Consider the following 18,213-nt stretch of genomic DNA (forward strand, 5'->3'; position numbering starts at 1 on the left):
AGTTTTTGATAAGGTCCCTCATGACAATCTGGTCAAGTATGTGAGCCCACAGATTCTAAGACAAAGTGGCACGCTAGATCCAAAATTGGCTGAGAGGCAGGAAGCAGAGGGTGATGTAGAGTGATACTTCTGTGACTACAGTGTTTTACTAGGAGGTACTGCAGAAGTTGATTCCTATGCACTTACTATTTGTGCTGTACAGTAATGATTTGGACTTAAGTGTGAGGGTGTGATCAAGAAGTTCAGATTACACATGATACAAACATAGGAAAGGTGGTAAGTAGTCAGGAGGATAGCCATAAATTGCAAAGGATATTGACAGACTAGTCAGTTGGACAGAGACATGGCAAATGGAATTCAACCAAGAAAAGTGTGAGGTGATTTATTTGGGGAGGGCTAATAAACCAAGGGATTACACCATGAATGAAAGCACCCTGGAAAGTACTGAAGATCAGAGGCACCTTGGTGTGTATATCCACAAATCCCTGATGGCAGCAGGGCAGAAGGATAAGCTGATTAAGAAGGAAAATGAGATACTTGCTTTTACAAGTCAAGGCACAGAACTGAGGAGCAGGGGGTATGCTGGAACTGTATTAAATGCTGATTGGGCCACAGCTGCAGAGAGCAGTTCTGGTCAGCACAATATAGGAAGAATGTGATTGCACTAGAGAGGGCGCAGAGAAGATTTACCAGGATGTTGCCTAGACTGGAGGGTCTGAGCTATGGAGAAAGGGTGGATAGGCTGAAGCTGTTTTCCTTGGAGCAGAAAATGTTAAGAGGGGACCAGATAGTGGTCTATAAGATTATGAAGGGTGTGGATACCGTGGATAGGAAAGCACTTTTTCCATTTGTTGAGGGGTCAAATAGTCATGTGGAATAGATTTAAGGTAAGAGGTAGAAGGCTAAGAGGAGAATTGAGGAGAATTTTAATTTTCACCAAGAGTGGTGGGAGTCTGGAACTCACTGCCTGGAAGAATGGTTGAGTTAGGAATCTTGTAACATTTGAGCTGCATTTAGGAATTCACTTGCACTGCCATATCCTCCAGAAATATGGGCCAAGAACTGGAAAATGGGATTAGAATAATCAGAACTTTGTTGACCAGTGTGGCAGTGATGAACCAAATGACCTCCTCCTATGCTGTATTTGTCCATGAGTCTATGAGACACCAGGAGCAAGATTTTGGGTTTGGATTGTGCCCCCAGCAATTGGCTATACACCTTGATTTGGCCTTCAGAAAAATGACCATAGCCAGAGGATGGTGTTTGTAAATTGGCATACCAATCAATGTTATGAAATAATACCAACTCCCCCAACCTCTCACCAGCTTTTATTCCATTTCCACACCAGAACCAAACTCCTGCACTTTCAAGAATCCTCTCAAAAGTCCTTGAAAACTGTATGGGCAGATGTCAGTATTGTGAACAACACACTTTATTCATGGATTATGAGATTAAAGATTAGTGAAAGAATTTGAAATAGATAGAAACAATGACAGCACAAAGAGTAGGTTGAATATATTTTATTTAAGTACAATGCATTTCGTACAATCAAGAGTACAATATGCAAATAAGTAAACATTTAAGTGACATCCAATTTGAAAATAAATAAATGGAAGTTAGGATTCACTACCCTATCTATCCCAGTAGTGCATAATCACAGGATTCTATTGCTAAAATCATTTTGGTAGTATTCACTATTTATTCAAGTGTAAAAGGAGTAGATGCTTTAAAAACATTTCCTTTGCACATTATCCATGCACTGATTACTTCAACATATCCTTAACTCACTAGTGCTTGTCACACATTTTTTGCCTCATTCGTTTTTCTGTACGGAACTGTGTGGTAATACCAAGGAAAAATACAACTCAAAGGGAGGAACCTTCCCAGGCACTGAATGACCTCAGAAAGTTTCGAGAAGCGTATGGAAGGAGCTTCCTGCCATCAAGTTCAAACAGCCCCATTTTCCAGCTAAGTGTTGGACAGTGAGATGAGATTCTCGTTAGCAAGCAGCGAGAGGCTGATGTCCATTTATTAGCATGCATTAATGTAAATTGGCATCCTCATTATGGTGCCCCTTGCCTTGTTCCAATTTCCTTGTTCCAATTGCAATTTCCTGCTTTCCCACCCACTGGACAGAAATTGGTTGGTGGCAATTCACGACAACCAGTGACCTGGTGAAGCTCGCACACTGCTTTGTCCTCTGGTTCTCCAACAGTCACCAACATCTCAGGGCACGTTCCATGGGCAGAAACCACATGCATTCCCATGCCACAGAAACTCCAGGTCCCTGTCACCAAAGTGGGGCGCCAACTACCCCCTCTCCAACATGCCTGTGGCAAATAAAATAAACCATGCACGGCAGCTGCAGGCTGCCAGTCTTTGACGATGTGCACAGCTGGGCTTTAAAGATGGTTCCAATTGAAAGTGGCCAGTATTTCTGCCTGTAGCAAGTAGAATGAAAGAGAAGGGGTTTGGTGCAAAGTTATTGAGGCAGGTTTGGGAAGATAGTGTGAGAAAGCTCGCAAATGCTCATGGAGAGAAGCCTTCCATGAAGTTCACCAAAATTGAGCCCATTTCTGATAAGATTCACTCCGAAGAGAATTGCTCTAAAATCTAAAATATATTTTCTATATGCTCTGGATAAGTGGTCACCATTTCCCTTCAGTGTTTCTCACATTTCCTGAGTTATTGAACAAAATCTGAAACATTGGAGATAGATGCTAGTTGGTGAGCTCAAAAAAACTCAGAAAAATTGTATGGTGTCTGTGTTAAAGAGGGAGGGATAATGTCTGAAGAGAACTCAGCATTGACAACATCAGCTAGCATGGAAGCCAGAAAAGGAAGATGGTTAGTCAGCAGTTATGTGGAAAGAAGATTTTGGAAGCAGGAAGTATGTATTGTTGATGAAATGACATATATATAGCAGGAATATGTAACTTTATTTTGATGTAAGTTCAAAGAAATAGAACCATGCTCCCAACCACTGAAGTCATGCAGAGTCTATGGATTTTATTTTAAAAGTTGTGAGATTTTGGATTTTTTTGGTGAGGTTCTAAACAAATTACCTCTGAACAATTCAATTCATGGAAATTCAGAGAAAAGGCTCAATGAGGCATTTTGACTTTGAAACATTTTAAAACAGCTTTGTATTTGAATAACTAGTGAACCCTCAGCAATGAAAATCAGCACAAACGAAAATGGGCAGCTGGTTGGTATTGTGGTATTACCCTGATTGCAACTGCTGCCTTCTTATGGTACCTGCCACCTCTGCCACAATGTTGCTGAGAGTAGTTTAGTTTCATACACTATTATGATCCTCTTTTGTTTATAGTGTCTCTAGGACCTATCTAATGCTTAGTGGTAGAGGATATACCACCAGAGATAATTTACAGAAGAGGCATGCCCTTAGTTAAGAAGATGGTTTATTGCAATGATAGCAATAAGCACAATGCAGAATTTGCCAGCCTTGATTACTCAGGTTCCCAAGATCTGTTCAAAATTCTGTTCCTTATGAAGTTTAGTGTAGAGGTCTCTGTGTTCACCCACAGACTGTGTGTGACATCAACAAAATGGGTGGAGCTCAATGTAACAAGATCATTAACTCCTCCATAACCGTTATCTTATATAGCCATATTACCCATTACACTATCACCCAAAGGTTGGTCCAGTTTAGAGGGAGTTACACAATCCTAGAGTTTTAATAGTGTTTCAGGGTTCATGACGAATTGATTCTATACATGTGTGCTCCATTTGAATGCCTTGTTTACCAACCATTTGTTTCTAAAATCAAATTGAGGTAGTTGGATTGAGACTGCAGTTAATACAATCAGGCATGTTTGTAATAAGTATTTACAAGGTGACTAGATTGTACATTAGTGCCACCTACTGACCAATCACAAAGTGCCTAAAACAAAGAAACATTGAATTTAAGAGCAGAGCTGGGTGTCTGGCCCTTCGAGTCTAGTCCGCCATTCAGTCTGATCCTCCATTTCAATACCATAGTTCTGATTTATCCCTATACTCCTTGATGACTTTAAAATCTAGAAATTTGTCGTCTCTTTCTTGAATATATGATGTGGAGGTGGGAGTGTTGGACTGGGTTGGACAAGGGCAGAAGGCAGACGACAGCAGGTTATAGTCCAACAGGTTTATTTGAAATCACAAGCTCTCGGAGCATAGCCCCGTCTACGCTCTGAAAGCTTGTGATTGCAAATAAACCTGTTGGACTATAACCTGTTGTCATCTGATTTCTGACTCTTTCTTGAGTATGTTCAGTGACTTAGCCTCCGCAGCTTTCTGTGGTAGACAATTCCACAGATTCACTACCCTTTGAGTTTTCCTCATCTCAATCCCAACTGATCCACCCCATATCTACCCATGAGACTGTCTCCAAGACTCCACAGCCAGGGAAAGCATCCTCCCTGGATCTAGTGTTAGATTCTGTTAGAATTTTATATATTTGAATTGAATCCCCTCCCCTCTCATCCTACTAAACCCTAGTGAATACAGGCCCAGCCAAACCAATGTCTACTTGTAGGACAGTCCTGCTCTCCCTGGTTATCAGCCTGGTGAACCTCTGCTGCACTCTCTCAATGACAAGTATATCCTTTCTTCAGTAAGGAGACCAAAACTGCGTGCAATACTCCAGATGTGGTCTCAGCATGGTCCTAATTGCAGTAAGACATTCGTATTTCTGAACTCAAATTGTCTTGCAATGAAGGCCAATATACCCTTTGCCTTCCCAACTGCCTGCACCTGCCTGTTTAATTTCATTAATTTGTCTACTAGGACAACCAGATTCCCTTCCACACTTCTCAGTATATCACCATTTAAATAATATTCTGCCTGTCTGCTTTTCACACCAAAGTGTAAAACTTCACATTCAGTCACGTTGAATGCCAAGTGTATGCCCATTGACCCAACATGTCAAAATCATCTTGAAGCCCAATTGCATTCTCTTGACGCCTCACAATCCCATCAGGATTTGTGTCATGAGTTAACATGGAAATGTTGCATTTGGGTCCCTCATTTAGGTCATTTATATATATATTGTAAATAGCTGAGGCCCACATACTGTAGTACCCCAGTAGTCACTGTCTGCCACTCAGGAAAAAAAAATTTATTGCCACTTTCTGTTTCATATCTGTCAATCAATTCTTCCTCCAAGCTGATACATTACCTCCTAGCCCATGAGCTTTAACTTTGCCCACTGACCTCCTATGAGGGACTTTATCAAAAACCTTTTGATAATCCAAGTATACCACATCTCCTGGTTCTCCCTTATTGGTTCCACTATTCACATGCTAAAAGAAAATCCAGTCAATTTTTTAAGCATGATTTGCTTTTCATAAACCCATGCTGGCTTTGCTCAATACCATTAATGCTTTCCAAATGTTCTGTTGTCACATCTTCTATAACAGACTCCAGCATTTTCCCCGCTACTGATGTTAGGCTAACTGATCTGTAATTCTCTGAACACAGCAGGCCAGGCAGCATCAGAGGAGCAGGTGACATTTCGGGTCTGGACCCTTGTTCAGACCTGAAACGTCAGCTTTCCTGCTCCCCTGCTGCCTGGCCTGCTGTGTTCATCCAGCTCTATACATTCTTATCTCAGACTCCAGCATCGACAGTTCCTACTATCTCTGTAATTCTCTGTTGTTTCTCTCTCTCCCTCTCTTTTTAAATAATGGGCTTACATATGCCACTCTCCCATTTGTAGGAACTACAGAATTTTGGATAATGACTACCAGTGTATCCAATAGTTGCAGGGTCACTTTCTTTACTTTTCTGGCATGTAGATTATCAGGCTCTGATGACTCGTCAGCCTTTAACTTCATTAATTTCCCCAGCAACATTTTTTTTTTACTACTACTAATTTCCTTCAATTCCACCTTATTGCTAGACCTAGCACCCTAACATTCCTGGGAAGTTATTTGTGCGCTCTTTTGTGAAGATGGAACCAAAGTATGTATTCAATTCTTCTGCTATTTTGTTGTTCCCCAGTTTTCCTCAGATGTGTTCTCAGAATATCAAAAAGCAAGTGACTTACACAAAATAATTTATATTCAAAAGTAGAAGGTGGTAACCTTGTATAGCTGTGAATTATGTGCATTATGTTCATAGATTATGAACTAAACTAATGGTCTCTGTTGGTCCACATGATATAATGGATTCATCATAAATGGTTCTTCTCATTTATGCTTATTCTTCTGCTTTTTAATCCTACATTTCCCTTCTTTTGTCCTTTGCTGACAATATTGATTCCTTGCGGGAGGATGTCACAAACACACCCTGACACCCAGCAATTACTTCCCCAAATCATAGAATCCCTACTGTGTGGAAGCAGACCATTCGGCCCATTAAGTCCACACCGAACCTGTGAAGAGGAGCCCACACAGACCTAACCCGTTCCCGATAACCCTGCATTTCCCATGACAAATCCACCTAGGCTGCACATCCCTGTACACTATTGCCAATTTATCATGGACAATCCACCTAACCCACACATCTTTGGACAATGGGAGGAAACCAGGGTACTCGAAGGAAACCTACGCAGACACAGGGAGAACATGCAAACTCCACACAGACAGTCATCCAAGGATGGAATTGAACTCAGGTTCCTGGTGCTGTGAGGCAGCATTGCTAGTTCATTCTAAACAGTGAGTGTGGGGGAGTTGAATCTGAATCAGATTCTGACTTGTTTTTGATCTCTGATATAACAAGGTGTAGAGCTGGATGAACACAGCAGGCCAAGCAGCATCAGAGGAACAGGAAGGCTGACATTTCGGGCCTAGACCCTTCTTCAGAAAATTTTGGCCTGCTGTGTTCGTCCGGCTCTACACCTTGTTATCTCAGATTCTCCAGCATTTGCAGTTCCTACTATCTCTGTTTTTGATCACTGTCAGCTTAACTCTGATACTGTTACTCCTGACTCAGAAGGTTGTCTACTTCAGTCCAACTTCCTTTAGCATAAATTCTAGATTTAGACTTAATTGCAGTGCTAATGAAATGCTGCAGTGTCTGAAGTGTGCTGTCTTTTAGAAGAAATATTAAATAGACTTAAAGATCACATGACACTATTGGAAACAAAGCTTTGCTGGTACCTGTGCCAATATTCCTCTTTCGATTACCAGTACCAAAAACAGATTAATGTTTTTTTCACATAATTTTGTTGTAGGTTCTTGCTATTTGCCAATTGAATGTAACATTTGCCAAAGTAACAGTAACAACACATTAAAAATAATCCACCTCCTGTGAAACATGTTGGAAAGTTTTGATGGGATGAAAGGCATTGTATAAATGAAGTTTTTATTTGCCATCTTAACCAGCTGAGTCACTAGGGAAGTTCTGTGGCTTTCTGTTGACAACCTCATACTGAAGGCCTGAAAAAGAAGCAGTATCAAAGTTGAAATAAATTGAGGAGGAGACATAGTAAGTCCACAAGCTGCTGGTTTGGTGATATCGAAGTTAGATGGGATGAAATTGTAGATTAGACAAGGAAGGGAAATATATAGGAAGAAACATTTTGAGTGTGCCAACAAAGAATGAGTAGGAAACAGAGCAACAGTCCCTGATTTTATCCTTGTGTTCATGATGAACAGAATAATAATGAGCTATTGAAGTGCTTTCTATTACTGACAGTACTTTTTTATTTCACACATTCTTTCCTCGTTTCTTGAACATACTTTTAATAATGAAATACAGTTCCAAAGGTGGCAGAGGTCTCTTTGTTCTCAAGCAGATGGTTGTTCTCCATCTGACAATAGCCAATGAATGTTGCAAATGTCACTTGTTATCCATCTGGAGTAGAGCTACTAGTTCAGGATTTCAACCATATGTATATATATACATATATGTATATATATATATATATACATATATATATACATGGCTCATCGGGTCATTTAACTAGGATTGTCATAATGTGAGCTTGAATCACTGGTCAATGAAATAATTCCACAGAGGCCAGTATCCGGCCACCAAGTCACCCTTTGTTTACACATGCATAGTACTTGACAGTGGTCCGCCTTCCTCAGAGCCAACTCTGAGTGAACAGAAGCTCGGACATTCCAGTTTATATCTGTCATCCAGGGCTCCCTGATTAGACCAGGCTAACAGCCTCAATCAGGGAACTTAAACTACGAGGTCCCCTTGACTGACCTCGTTATAATTACTACAGTTATGAGATGAGAATTGCAGTCATGTGAACATGAATCACTAGTTGTAAACTAGAATTGCAACTATATGTTCTGAGGAAGGGTCACCAGACCTGAAACGTTAACCTTGATTTCTCTTCACTGACCACCCAGACCTGCTGAGCTTTTCCAGCAACTTCTGTTTTTGTTTCTGATTTACAGCATCCGCAGTTCTTTTGGTTTTTATTTAGTTTGCAACTTTATGTGCACAGATCACTGGGTTGCAGGCTATCAGTATGATACAATGGTAAGCTCCATGTGACGTAACAGTCTGCAACCAGTCGGACCCTTGAAACATGTGCACTTGCTTCCTCTATGTTTTTCTGGTTATATTTAAAGGGATACTATTCACTACAGTGAATAATCTGTGGATGCCATTCATTCAGATGAAGATAAGAAGCTATAGCTTACAACTTTGTTTGCACTGACCTATGGACAGAAAGAGCAGTCCTTGCACTTAGAAGTAGAACTGAGGAGCACACAATATTAGAATTCATACAAAATTTAAATGAACTGTGGACATATTCTAGACATCTCCAGACAGTTTACTAATGAATCTCAGAGAATAGCCAAAGTAAAATGTAGGATAAATGGTCGTGGGAAAGAGAGTTAAGGATGATTCAGACATTTAAATGAGACGTCAAGGTGGTCATTCTGTGGGGAGGAGAAAAGATAGTGTCAGCATTATCAAGTCGTAGAGTTGGCCTGGACTTTCACGGAATTAAGGATCAATCTCCAAGACACTGCTGTGTGCAGTTCCACAGAAAAATCACAATGACATTGAAAGGATATTTTCTTCCATTTCTTTAGAAGGCTTGCTTTGCCAGATGTAGAAATATTGAAATAGGAACAATAAAAAAATTGGCTTGCAGTCCAGCATCATCGAATTTGGTACTGTGTCTTTTTGCTTCTCATTTGTTGTAGGAAGAGAATGTGTCAGAAGGATGAATGCTTTGGCTGATCAGTAGCTGGAGGGTATGGAGAAGGTCATGTGATGACACCTCCAAGAATACATTTATCATAGTCAGCAAACTGAGGCCATGCCCAATGGTTTTAGAGGGATTGAGAGGACCTTGCCTACTCCTCCTGGCTCTGCATTCAGCAATTATTGTTTCCATACTTACCTTGTTAGTGATGATCTGCAGCACGCACCAGCATCCAAATTTGTACAGTGGATGTCAAACAGTAATAAGCCTCCACCAACTGCATCACTCCTGTACAGGTGCAAGATGGTTATATTTGTGCCAAAATGGAATAATACTGATTATACAAATATGGCATAGGACATTTGCAGCCCGTAAATATGTCTGCTTCATTCTGGCCATAACAGAGGCTTAAATTTCTGTTTCATGCCTGAAAGCGGGTGTGTCATCATCAGATTTCATGACCTACATTTTGAAATGTTGCCAAACATTATTAAATAAATTCTTTATGGAACAAATGCTTTCCTAGTCCAAACTGAATTTCAGTGGCAGAGGATGGATTCAGACCTCAAAAATATTAAGGTATTTCGTCAATTCCAACAATTTTGTAATAGTGAGAGTAACAGTTTTTTTTACACAATTTTGACTGTTTCAGTAATGCTACCTTTGTGTTTTAGAGATTTGGAATTTTATTCTGTTGAAGTTTAGCTTCTAATTTGGAGTTCAGTACAGCTGCAGATGGTGGGAGAAACATAGTTTGTGCATTTTTTGTTACAGTTTTTGAGATATGCATTGTTAACTCTGTGGCATTGTGACCATTCCTTAGCCATTCCTTACACTATATTAAAATTATCTTCATAGAAACATGAAGATCTTATACACTTAACATATGTGATGAGAAACCATAGACTAACCTTATAATACTTGTGAAGTAAAACCTCTTGTCTTGAAATATGATATGTCAGGACAAAATGTCATTAAGTTTGAAGACTGATAAATGAGCAGATCAGAGAGTTTGAGACAGTGGAAGTAGCGCATATGATCCTAAAACTGATCTGGACACTGCCCCATCCATGTTCCTGACATCATTTCTGAATGGTAATTGAACTTGTACTTGTTGGGCTGTTTCAGACATGAGCTTAGACAGACAGCATATTGTGAAAAAAAGGATTGTGATACAGAGACTGACTGTTTCCCAGAGCTGAACTGAAACAAACATTGTAAAAATATATAATTTTAATAAAGAGGAAGTCTCTTCATCAGGGCCCTTTTTGAAACCAGGCAGTTGATGAAAATCAAAATTCTTCTAAATGTCCTTCTAATTTTGTTTATTTTTAAAAACTTAGAATGAACGTGTGCATCTGTCATTACTTGAGAATGAAATCATGGAATAATACAGCATTGAGGAGGCCATTCAACCCATTGGCAATGTGACTTTTTATGTTTCTAATACAAGCATCAATGCAACCAGATGCTGGGATAGGGCAAATGCAAAATAAAACTCACTAACTAAAGTTCCATCTTAAAACAAAACTCTCATGAAGTTCCCTACATGTCTGGTTTTCAGCTGATCTGTTCTGTTATTGAATGGGATACTTAGAAGTTTATAAAATGTAAAGCAGATACTGAGGCACAAATCTTCCATTTATCTTTGAAGTGGAAATAGTTGCCAATACACAATTGAAAAGCAAATGAGGAGAATTGTCCCACATAAGGGAGCCTGCCCAATTTCCTGCATTTAAATAAAGACTGGATAAAAGTCTTAGAACTGCAGCTGACACAGTGATCTGGCAGAGTACCATTGTGCTGTGTCAACTACTCTAGATCACCTCTTCTTAACATTGTCTGTTCACCACTGGGGACTGGGTTCAGAAAGTCTACCCTGTAATGCTTTAAATCTTGAGCTTTTAAGAAATTACCTTACTCTGTGTCCATGTACTGGTAACACCTACAAAAATGCACTTGAAGGTGGGTTTTGTTTAGACCAGAGAACAATCATTAATGTTTTGAGACTGCCATACAACATCAAAGTTATAATTCTCCTATCATTAGAACTTTTTAACAGAATTATGCAAGTGTACAAGGGGGAAGTGTTTTGTATCGTAAGTACTTTCTAATAGAATATGGTTCCTCTTTAATGGTTAACATCTTTGCGTGGCAGCGAGATCCTAATTCCTTCAGAATCAGAACTGACTGAGCCTGACACTGATATTAAACAAATTAGATTTTTACCTTAGCTGAACTGTAAAACCTGCATGAGGATTGTTGCTGGGGATTACCTGTGTGAGATTTTTAACAATAATGCAGCTGAGTGATAGAAAACAAAATAAAGGAATGTCTTATTCCTTTAAGTATAATTATGCCAATCATTGGTTTCATAATAAAGAAAATAAGACCATAAGACCATAAGACATAGGAGCAAAATATAGGCCATTCAGCCCATCGAGTCTGCTCCGCCATTCAGTCATGGCTGATAAGTTTCTCAACTGCATTCTCCCATAACCCTTGATCCCCTTGACAATCAAGAACCTATCTATCTTTGTCTTAAATATACTTAATGACCTAGCCTAATGATCTGCGGCAGTGAATTCCATAGATTCACCACTCTCTGGCTGAAGAAGGTTTTCCTTATCTCCATTCTAAAGGGTCTTCCCTTTACTCTAAGGCTGAGCCCTCGGATCCGAGTCTCTGCTACCAATGGAAATATCTTCCCAACATCCACTCTGTCCAGGCCATTCAGTATTCTGTAAGTTTCAGTTAGATTCCCCCCCTCATCCTTCTAAACTCCATCGAGTATAGACCCAATATCCTTAAACCTTCCTCATATCTCAAGCCTTTCATTCCTGGGATTCTCGTGAACATCCTCTGGACCTGCTCCAGGGCCAGTAAATCCTTCCTGAGGTATGGGGCCCCAAATTGCTCACAATACTGTAAATGTGGTCTGACCAGAGCTTTATAAAGCCTCAGAAGTACATCCCTGCTTTTATATTCTAGTCCTCTAAATAAATGCCAACATTGTATTTTACTTCCTATCTACTGACTCAACCTGCAAGTTTACCTTGAGAGAATCCTGGGCTAGAACTCCCAAGTTGCTTTGCACTTCAGATTTCTGAATTTCCTCTCCACTAGAAAATAGTCCATTCCTCTATTCTTCCTACCAAGGTGCATGACCTCATGCTTTCTTCCCATGTAAATAATTTGCCTTCACATGCATTTACATAGGTGTTGTTTGGATGTACAACACAACAGCAAGTTCTATTTCATGAATGCTTTTTATTCAGAGAATGGTGTCTGGAAGAATAGTGTGGTGAGAAATAAAACAGTAAGCATTGAGTAGTGGTAGAGGCACATTCAACTGAGGCTTTCAATTGGAAATTTGGTAATTATGTAAAGAAAACAAATTGCAGGGAAAATACGGGGGTGTGGGATTAGCTGAGTATCTCAAACAGAGAGCTGGTACAGACACAATGGTCTGAATGGTATCAGAGATAGTAGGAACTGCAGATGCTGGAGAATCCGAGACAACAAGGTGCAGGGCTGGATGAACACAGCAGGCCAAGCAGCATCATAGGAGCAGAGAGGCTGACGTTTCGGGCCTAGACCCTTCATCAGAAAAAAGCCTGAATGGTCTGAATGGTATCCTTCTTTGTTGTAAACACTCCTACTATTCAACGACAAGAAGACAAAACTGAAGAAGGTTGTTTTGAGAGAAACGTTTGAGTAGATTTTGAAAACAGAGAGGAAAGCGAGATTTTCAACGCAGCAGTCCTACTGTGTGGATGCGCACAGCAAAATCCATGTCTTTCAGAAAAAGGAAGGTTAAGGTTGAATAGAACATCACCTAAGCCTGTTCCAACATTCACCTAATGATTATATTGACAGGAATATTTATCACTGGGTGCAGATAATTCATCTAATCTCTTGATTTTAATGATATATGCTCCAAGGAAACATGAAAAGGAGGGCTTTGAAAACTAACAATTTGTGTGTCTTTAATATTTGAAACATTGGTGGAGTCTCATAAGGGGTCTGAGCGACATGGGCTATAGCGAAATGTGGCAGAATCAGATGAGAAGTCTGGCGAAGGCCTTATCGACTTTGGGAGAAACTTGTGCCAACCTTTATGCTTTTCACAAGCAGCGTGGCAGCTTTCTCTCTAGGCAGCAGTGAGTTACCAATTAAGGGACATTATTTCTGTTAAACACCTGGTTGATGGACTAACTCGCCTCATTAATATTCAGTTTGCTACCTTCCCAAACTAATTAAAGAAGTTAGAAGTTGTGGAAACTCAATATGGAAACCAGAGTAGGTACCTGTTTGATTCTTACTTGGAGTGATTTTTGGATTGGAGCACCAGGCATGAACATCTTTTGGCACACAGCCGTGGGCACAAGCCACATGGATCCCACACCAATGGACATTGGCATCCGATATGTGCCAGCCTCTAGAATTCTCATGGCATATCTCTAATCTACTTACAGCATGGTTTGCACTTCAATGATGCATCTCAGGCTGCACCAGCAGCTATCATTGTAATGCTGCAGCAAGGACACTGTGCACTGAGCAACACACTTCCAGCTCAGGCTGCATCTCTGTGCTCTTCACTTGCTGCCACAGCACTCACTCACAGTACCTCGATACTCACTGTATCCCTGCCTTGCATTGCCTTGTCATGCCTTGCTCCTCAGCCACAGATACCAGACTCATATTACTTCTGTCTTACCTTGCTGATAAGGGCAGACACAAAGGAAGGAAACTTGTCATAGTTGTTAGCAGGTTTCAGTCATGTCAAGAAGATGACCTTTGCTCGGGGGATCCCAGTGCAGTAAGTCAAGGGCAGTTTCCAATTCCACTCCAGGGGCTTGGCACTGGTCGACTAGTCACTCGAGGCAGTCAGAGTCAGGATGCTTTCCTCATAAGGGGAGAGGAGCTGAATGTCGAACAATCCACCACTTGTCCTGCATTTTTCTGCCCTATTGGAGGATGGTTTCTTCCAGCAATGAGAGAGCGGCAGCTATTGAGGGAGTTGAAAATGGGAGGCACAACTGTTAAAACTGGTGTAGTTGGGGAGGCATTCCAAGAAGGGATAGGCAGCATAGAGGTGGTGCAGGGTTAATGGTGGCAGGGATTGAAGTGAGTGACAGTCAAGTGAGGGAAAGTGTTTCAGGCAATAGTGAGAGTGGTAGTGTATGAGCCTTGGTGGGAGGTGGGTACAGGAGCAGGGATAGAGCAAGTGTGAGGTTTTGGAGAGAAGTTGGATGCACATACACAGTGGACAGAATTATTGACTTTCTTCCTATAGCGCTAGTCATTCCTCCAGACAGCTGAGTATGTTTTATCCTGGATGGTGACCTAGGGCCAGCCTGACATAGTCCGGTGTTGTGGCCTCACTGCTGATCCTGGGGAAGAGGAAGTCCCAATTGTGAACCATCCCATCCAGCAGGATCTTCAGGACACTACCAGCAAAGTGGGGAACCAATCTTCCCCTGTCTGCCATATCCAAGGCAAATGTCAGGGACTATGCAGCGGCAGCTCCAGACACACAGTGCTTGTCCGGGTGCACAACAGGTTTTTAAAGATAACACAGTGTGGAGCTGGAGGAACACAGCAGGTCAGGCAGCATCAGAGGAGTAGGAAAGCTGACGTTTCAGGTCTTCAGAAATGAAGAAAGGTGCGGACCCGAAACGTCAACTTTCCTGCTCCTCTGATGCTGCCTGGCCTGCTGTATTCCTCCAGCTCCACACTGTGTTGCCTCTGACTCCAGCATCTGCAGTTCTTGCTATCTCCGAGGCCTTTATAGATGGTGCAGGTACAAGATGTGCCGGTAATTCCTTGATATCTGCTGAGTGCCAATTTGTTCTGGGAACAGCATCTGATAAGATGGGGCCGGTACTGGATGTCAGAACCACCATAAGGGTGTGGTAATAATTAATGTGGCACATTTGGTCAGATAAACAAGAGAATTTGCTTGGCCTCATGCAAAAAGCCCTCCATAAAACGTAATCGAACTCAAACCGAGCCAAAACATCATTAGGTTCATCCCGATATTACTTTTGAGTTCCCTAGGGCAAGATGATCTTGCATTTTTTTTTTAATCTGGGTCAAAATTGCAGTTTACATTGCATGAAGTACATATCTAATCTAGCCACAATCTTGCCTGTGCTGTTTTGCAGAATCTGTGGCTAAGTAATAATTGTTACTCACCATGTTAGGTCTTATGCAGAAAAATTCTCAACTGATTTCAATGAATTCAGTTGAAATACATGTTTTACAAGTATGTAGGTTAGAAAAAATATATTAAACAGCAATATTTAAGTAATGTACTAGTCTTGAAGCCATGTATATGCACTTGTTGAATGGTCATTCCAACTATCTGTTCCGCATAACAAAGTTATTTGGGTCATGATCAAATTTCTTATCCAATACTTCACTTGCAATAGTTTACTCAGTGTCAGCTGTCATACAGTGAAAGCCTTTTGTAATTGATTGTCTTCTAAGTAATATTTTCATTCCATATAAATGGAGGGAAGGCGTTGAATTACCAGTATATTATGACTGGAATACCACCTCAGGGTTTGTTGATATTTACTCCAGATCATCCAGACTTGATTGCTCAGTAACTTAAATGCTCACCTTTTATTACCTTGGGTGATTTTTTTCAAGACCTTTGGGCAAATACTGTTACGTATCGACGTGGAAGAGTTGAGTGAGAATTGGAATCACCTTGCAACATTTGACATCCAGTATTAGCATTTCCATGTGAGAAACACGAGTTGGTTGCAAAATGAAATTGCTTCCAAACAGTCCCATAGGTGTGACTTTACTTCCAATTCTGAAAATCGCCATTGCTTCGTCATTTGGGATCCATTCATTTCTTCTACCAGCCTCCTCCTGGCACTTTTCTCCATGAGTGGCAGCGTAAGTATGAAAGTTGCGATAGTTTTGTGCTATAGACTCAAATCTGCCACAAGCTTTTTACAACCGGTAGAGTGGTAAATTTCCGTCTTATTAATTCCGGCTGGATTCACACTCTGAGCCCAAGGAGCAGGAGGATCTTTTGAAGCACCTTATCCTGTATTAAAATAGATTTTTGGGTATCAGTGACAATTTATATCAGTTGTATATGTCTTAACAGAGAAGTCAGTGTTTAAATATGATTATGAATAAATGGAGACATTCTTATCATTACCAATCTTGTTCTTGAGCAACTCATCAAAGTTTGAAAGTATTAAATTGCAAGTGTGTTAACTGTGCTCCTGAATTACCTTGTGTTCTGTGAGCTACTATAATTTTATTATTAACCAAGTGTTTAGTGTTTGAATGTACAAAACTCTGAACGGAACACTTCAAATAATTGTTGAACGCCAAACCTTGCAACAGCTAATGCATTTATCTGCACAGACAGACAGAAAAATGAATGAAGCAGCATGACTCAGTACTTGCAGACTTATCTAACAGGACAAATATTTACCATAATGTACAACAGTGGGATTTTCAAGGGCATCAATCGGAAAACAAGTAACAAAAATTCTTCCTTCTCAGAGATTTGGTGACCATTTCAGTCCTTTGTAACAACAAGATAAATACACCGTCTGAACACTTAACTTTGACCCTTTTAATCTGGGAGTTTACATAAAGATGCTTGATTTTCCACATTATTTAATACTCATCTTTTCCCCTATATGAATTTACTTTTAGAACCTCAAAATACTTACAATGCTGCAGTACAAACCATTTTATTCTAGTTATAAAATGTTACCTACACTATAATATGCATATTCCTTAGTAATGACCAAGCCATAGTTATGTGAATTTAATTCATAACACAAATAGAGTGACAGACTGGACTTAGTGTGCTAAGAATTATTAAGGTAAATGTATTTATGGCAAATGCACATATTTAATAATAAAATGGATTCGGGGCCCTCAAATTAGACTCACACTTCACCACAGTTCGAAGAGAAAGCTAAATTCTTGGAAGTGCTGTCTTACAAATGGGATATAAACTAAAGGCTCTGTTTGCCTGCCCAACTGGATGTAAAAGGTTCTACTCTTAATTTGAAGAATATAACAATGTTTTCCTGATGTGAATGTCAACATTCCTCCATTAATCAAACACAGATCACTTGATGAATCATTAACTTGCTATACATAGGACCTAGCTATGTTAAAAAAAGACCTTTCAGTTTGCCTATATAAAAAAAAAACCATTTTAAGAGCAACCCCATTGATTGTGAAGTTAAATGAGTCGGTATAAATTGGGAGATGAAGAATAATACAGCAAATGTGAAGTTGTCTATTTTGGTAGGAAGATAGAGAAGCAGCATATTATTTAAATAGAGAAAGATTGCAAAACTCTGCAGTGCAGAGGGATCTGGGTGCCCTGGTACATGAATCTCAAAAAGGCTAGTTTGTATGCCTTATATAAGGTGTTGGGTTCTGAAAGAGTCAATGCTGAGGACTGCATTTAACACTGTCAAATGTGATATTACTCAGATTTGGTGTGGAAGAATAGCCCTGGAGTTTAACAGATATAGACCTTCCATCTAGATTTTCCTCACGATCATAGTAGCCATGGGCTGTATCATAAATTTTTTGGCTAAGTCAGAGTTGTTTCGAGTTTTATGGAGGAATTTCTAACATGAAATCTGCGAGAGAGACGTGCACAAACATGCGCTCTGCAATCCCAGTCCTATACCCCAGAATGTTGAGTTATCAGTCCTGCCCCATCCCTCAACCCCGACTCTGTGATGACAACAACATTGCAATCACACCCTGAACTCACGTATCTTACTTATAATACTCCTAGCATTAAAGTAGAGGCCATCCAGCTTCGGAACTCAACATGGCTGAATTCTCTCTGCCCTGTTTTCTTTACTAAAATTTGCTGTGTTCCTATTACACTAACAATTTGCAGAACTAGTTTAAATTCCTCCATATACATAGAGGAGACCAATCAGACTAACTTGGTGAACTACACTGTCACGGCAAAGGCAGCACTATCCCCTGGACTGGGCCCTATGGAGCCACAGGACTGATTGTGACACGCTTTTCAGATTGCAGCAGCATGGAGTTTGCTCATATTCATTCGAGGT

At 40.3% G+C, this 18,213-nt stretch overlaps 1 protein-coding gene and 1 long non-coding RNA gene across 15 annotated transcripts in view; one reads left to right on the forward strand and one right to left on the reverse strand.

The window, feature by feature from the left end:
* The window catches only part of LOC109933410 (map3k7 C-terminal like), a 70,468-nt gene that overhangs the window by 49,634 nt on the left and 2,621 nt on the right, over positions 1-18,213 (forward strand). The window lies entirely within an intron of this gene.
* Positions 1-18,213, reverse strand: part of LOC125484476 — a 54,246-nt gene that overhangs the window by 20,014 nt on the left and 16,019 nt on the right. For 11 of the 12 annotated variants that reach the window (XR_007263312.1, XR_007263317.1, XR_007263313.1 and 8 more), the window contains one exon: positions 9,320-16,190. This is a non-coding gene — a long non-coding RNA (uncharacterized LOC125484476). Of the gene's footprint in view, positions 1-6,802; positions 7,383-9,319; positions 16,191-18,213 lie in introns of those variants that run through there. The other variant, XR_007263322.1, reaches the window with a different exon arrangement.

Source organism: Rhincodon typus, chromosome 11 (assembly GCF_021869965.1).
Source record: "Rhincodon typus isolate 14 chromosome 11, sRhiTyp1.1, whole genome shotgun sequence".
In the NCBI taxonomy this organism is placed as follows: Eukaryota; Metazoa; Chordata; class Chondrichthyes; order Orectolobiformes; family Rhincodontidae; genus Rhincodon; species Rhincodon typus.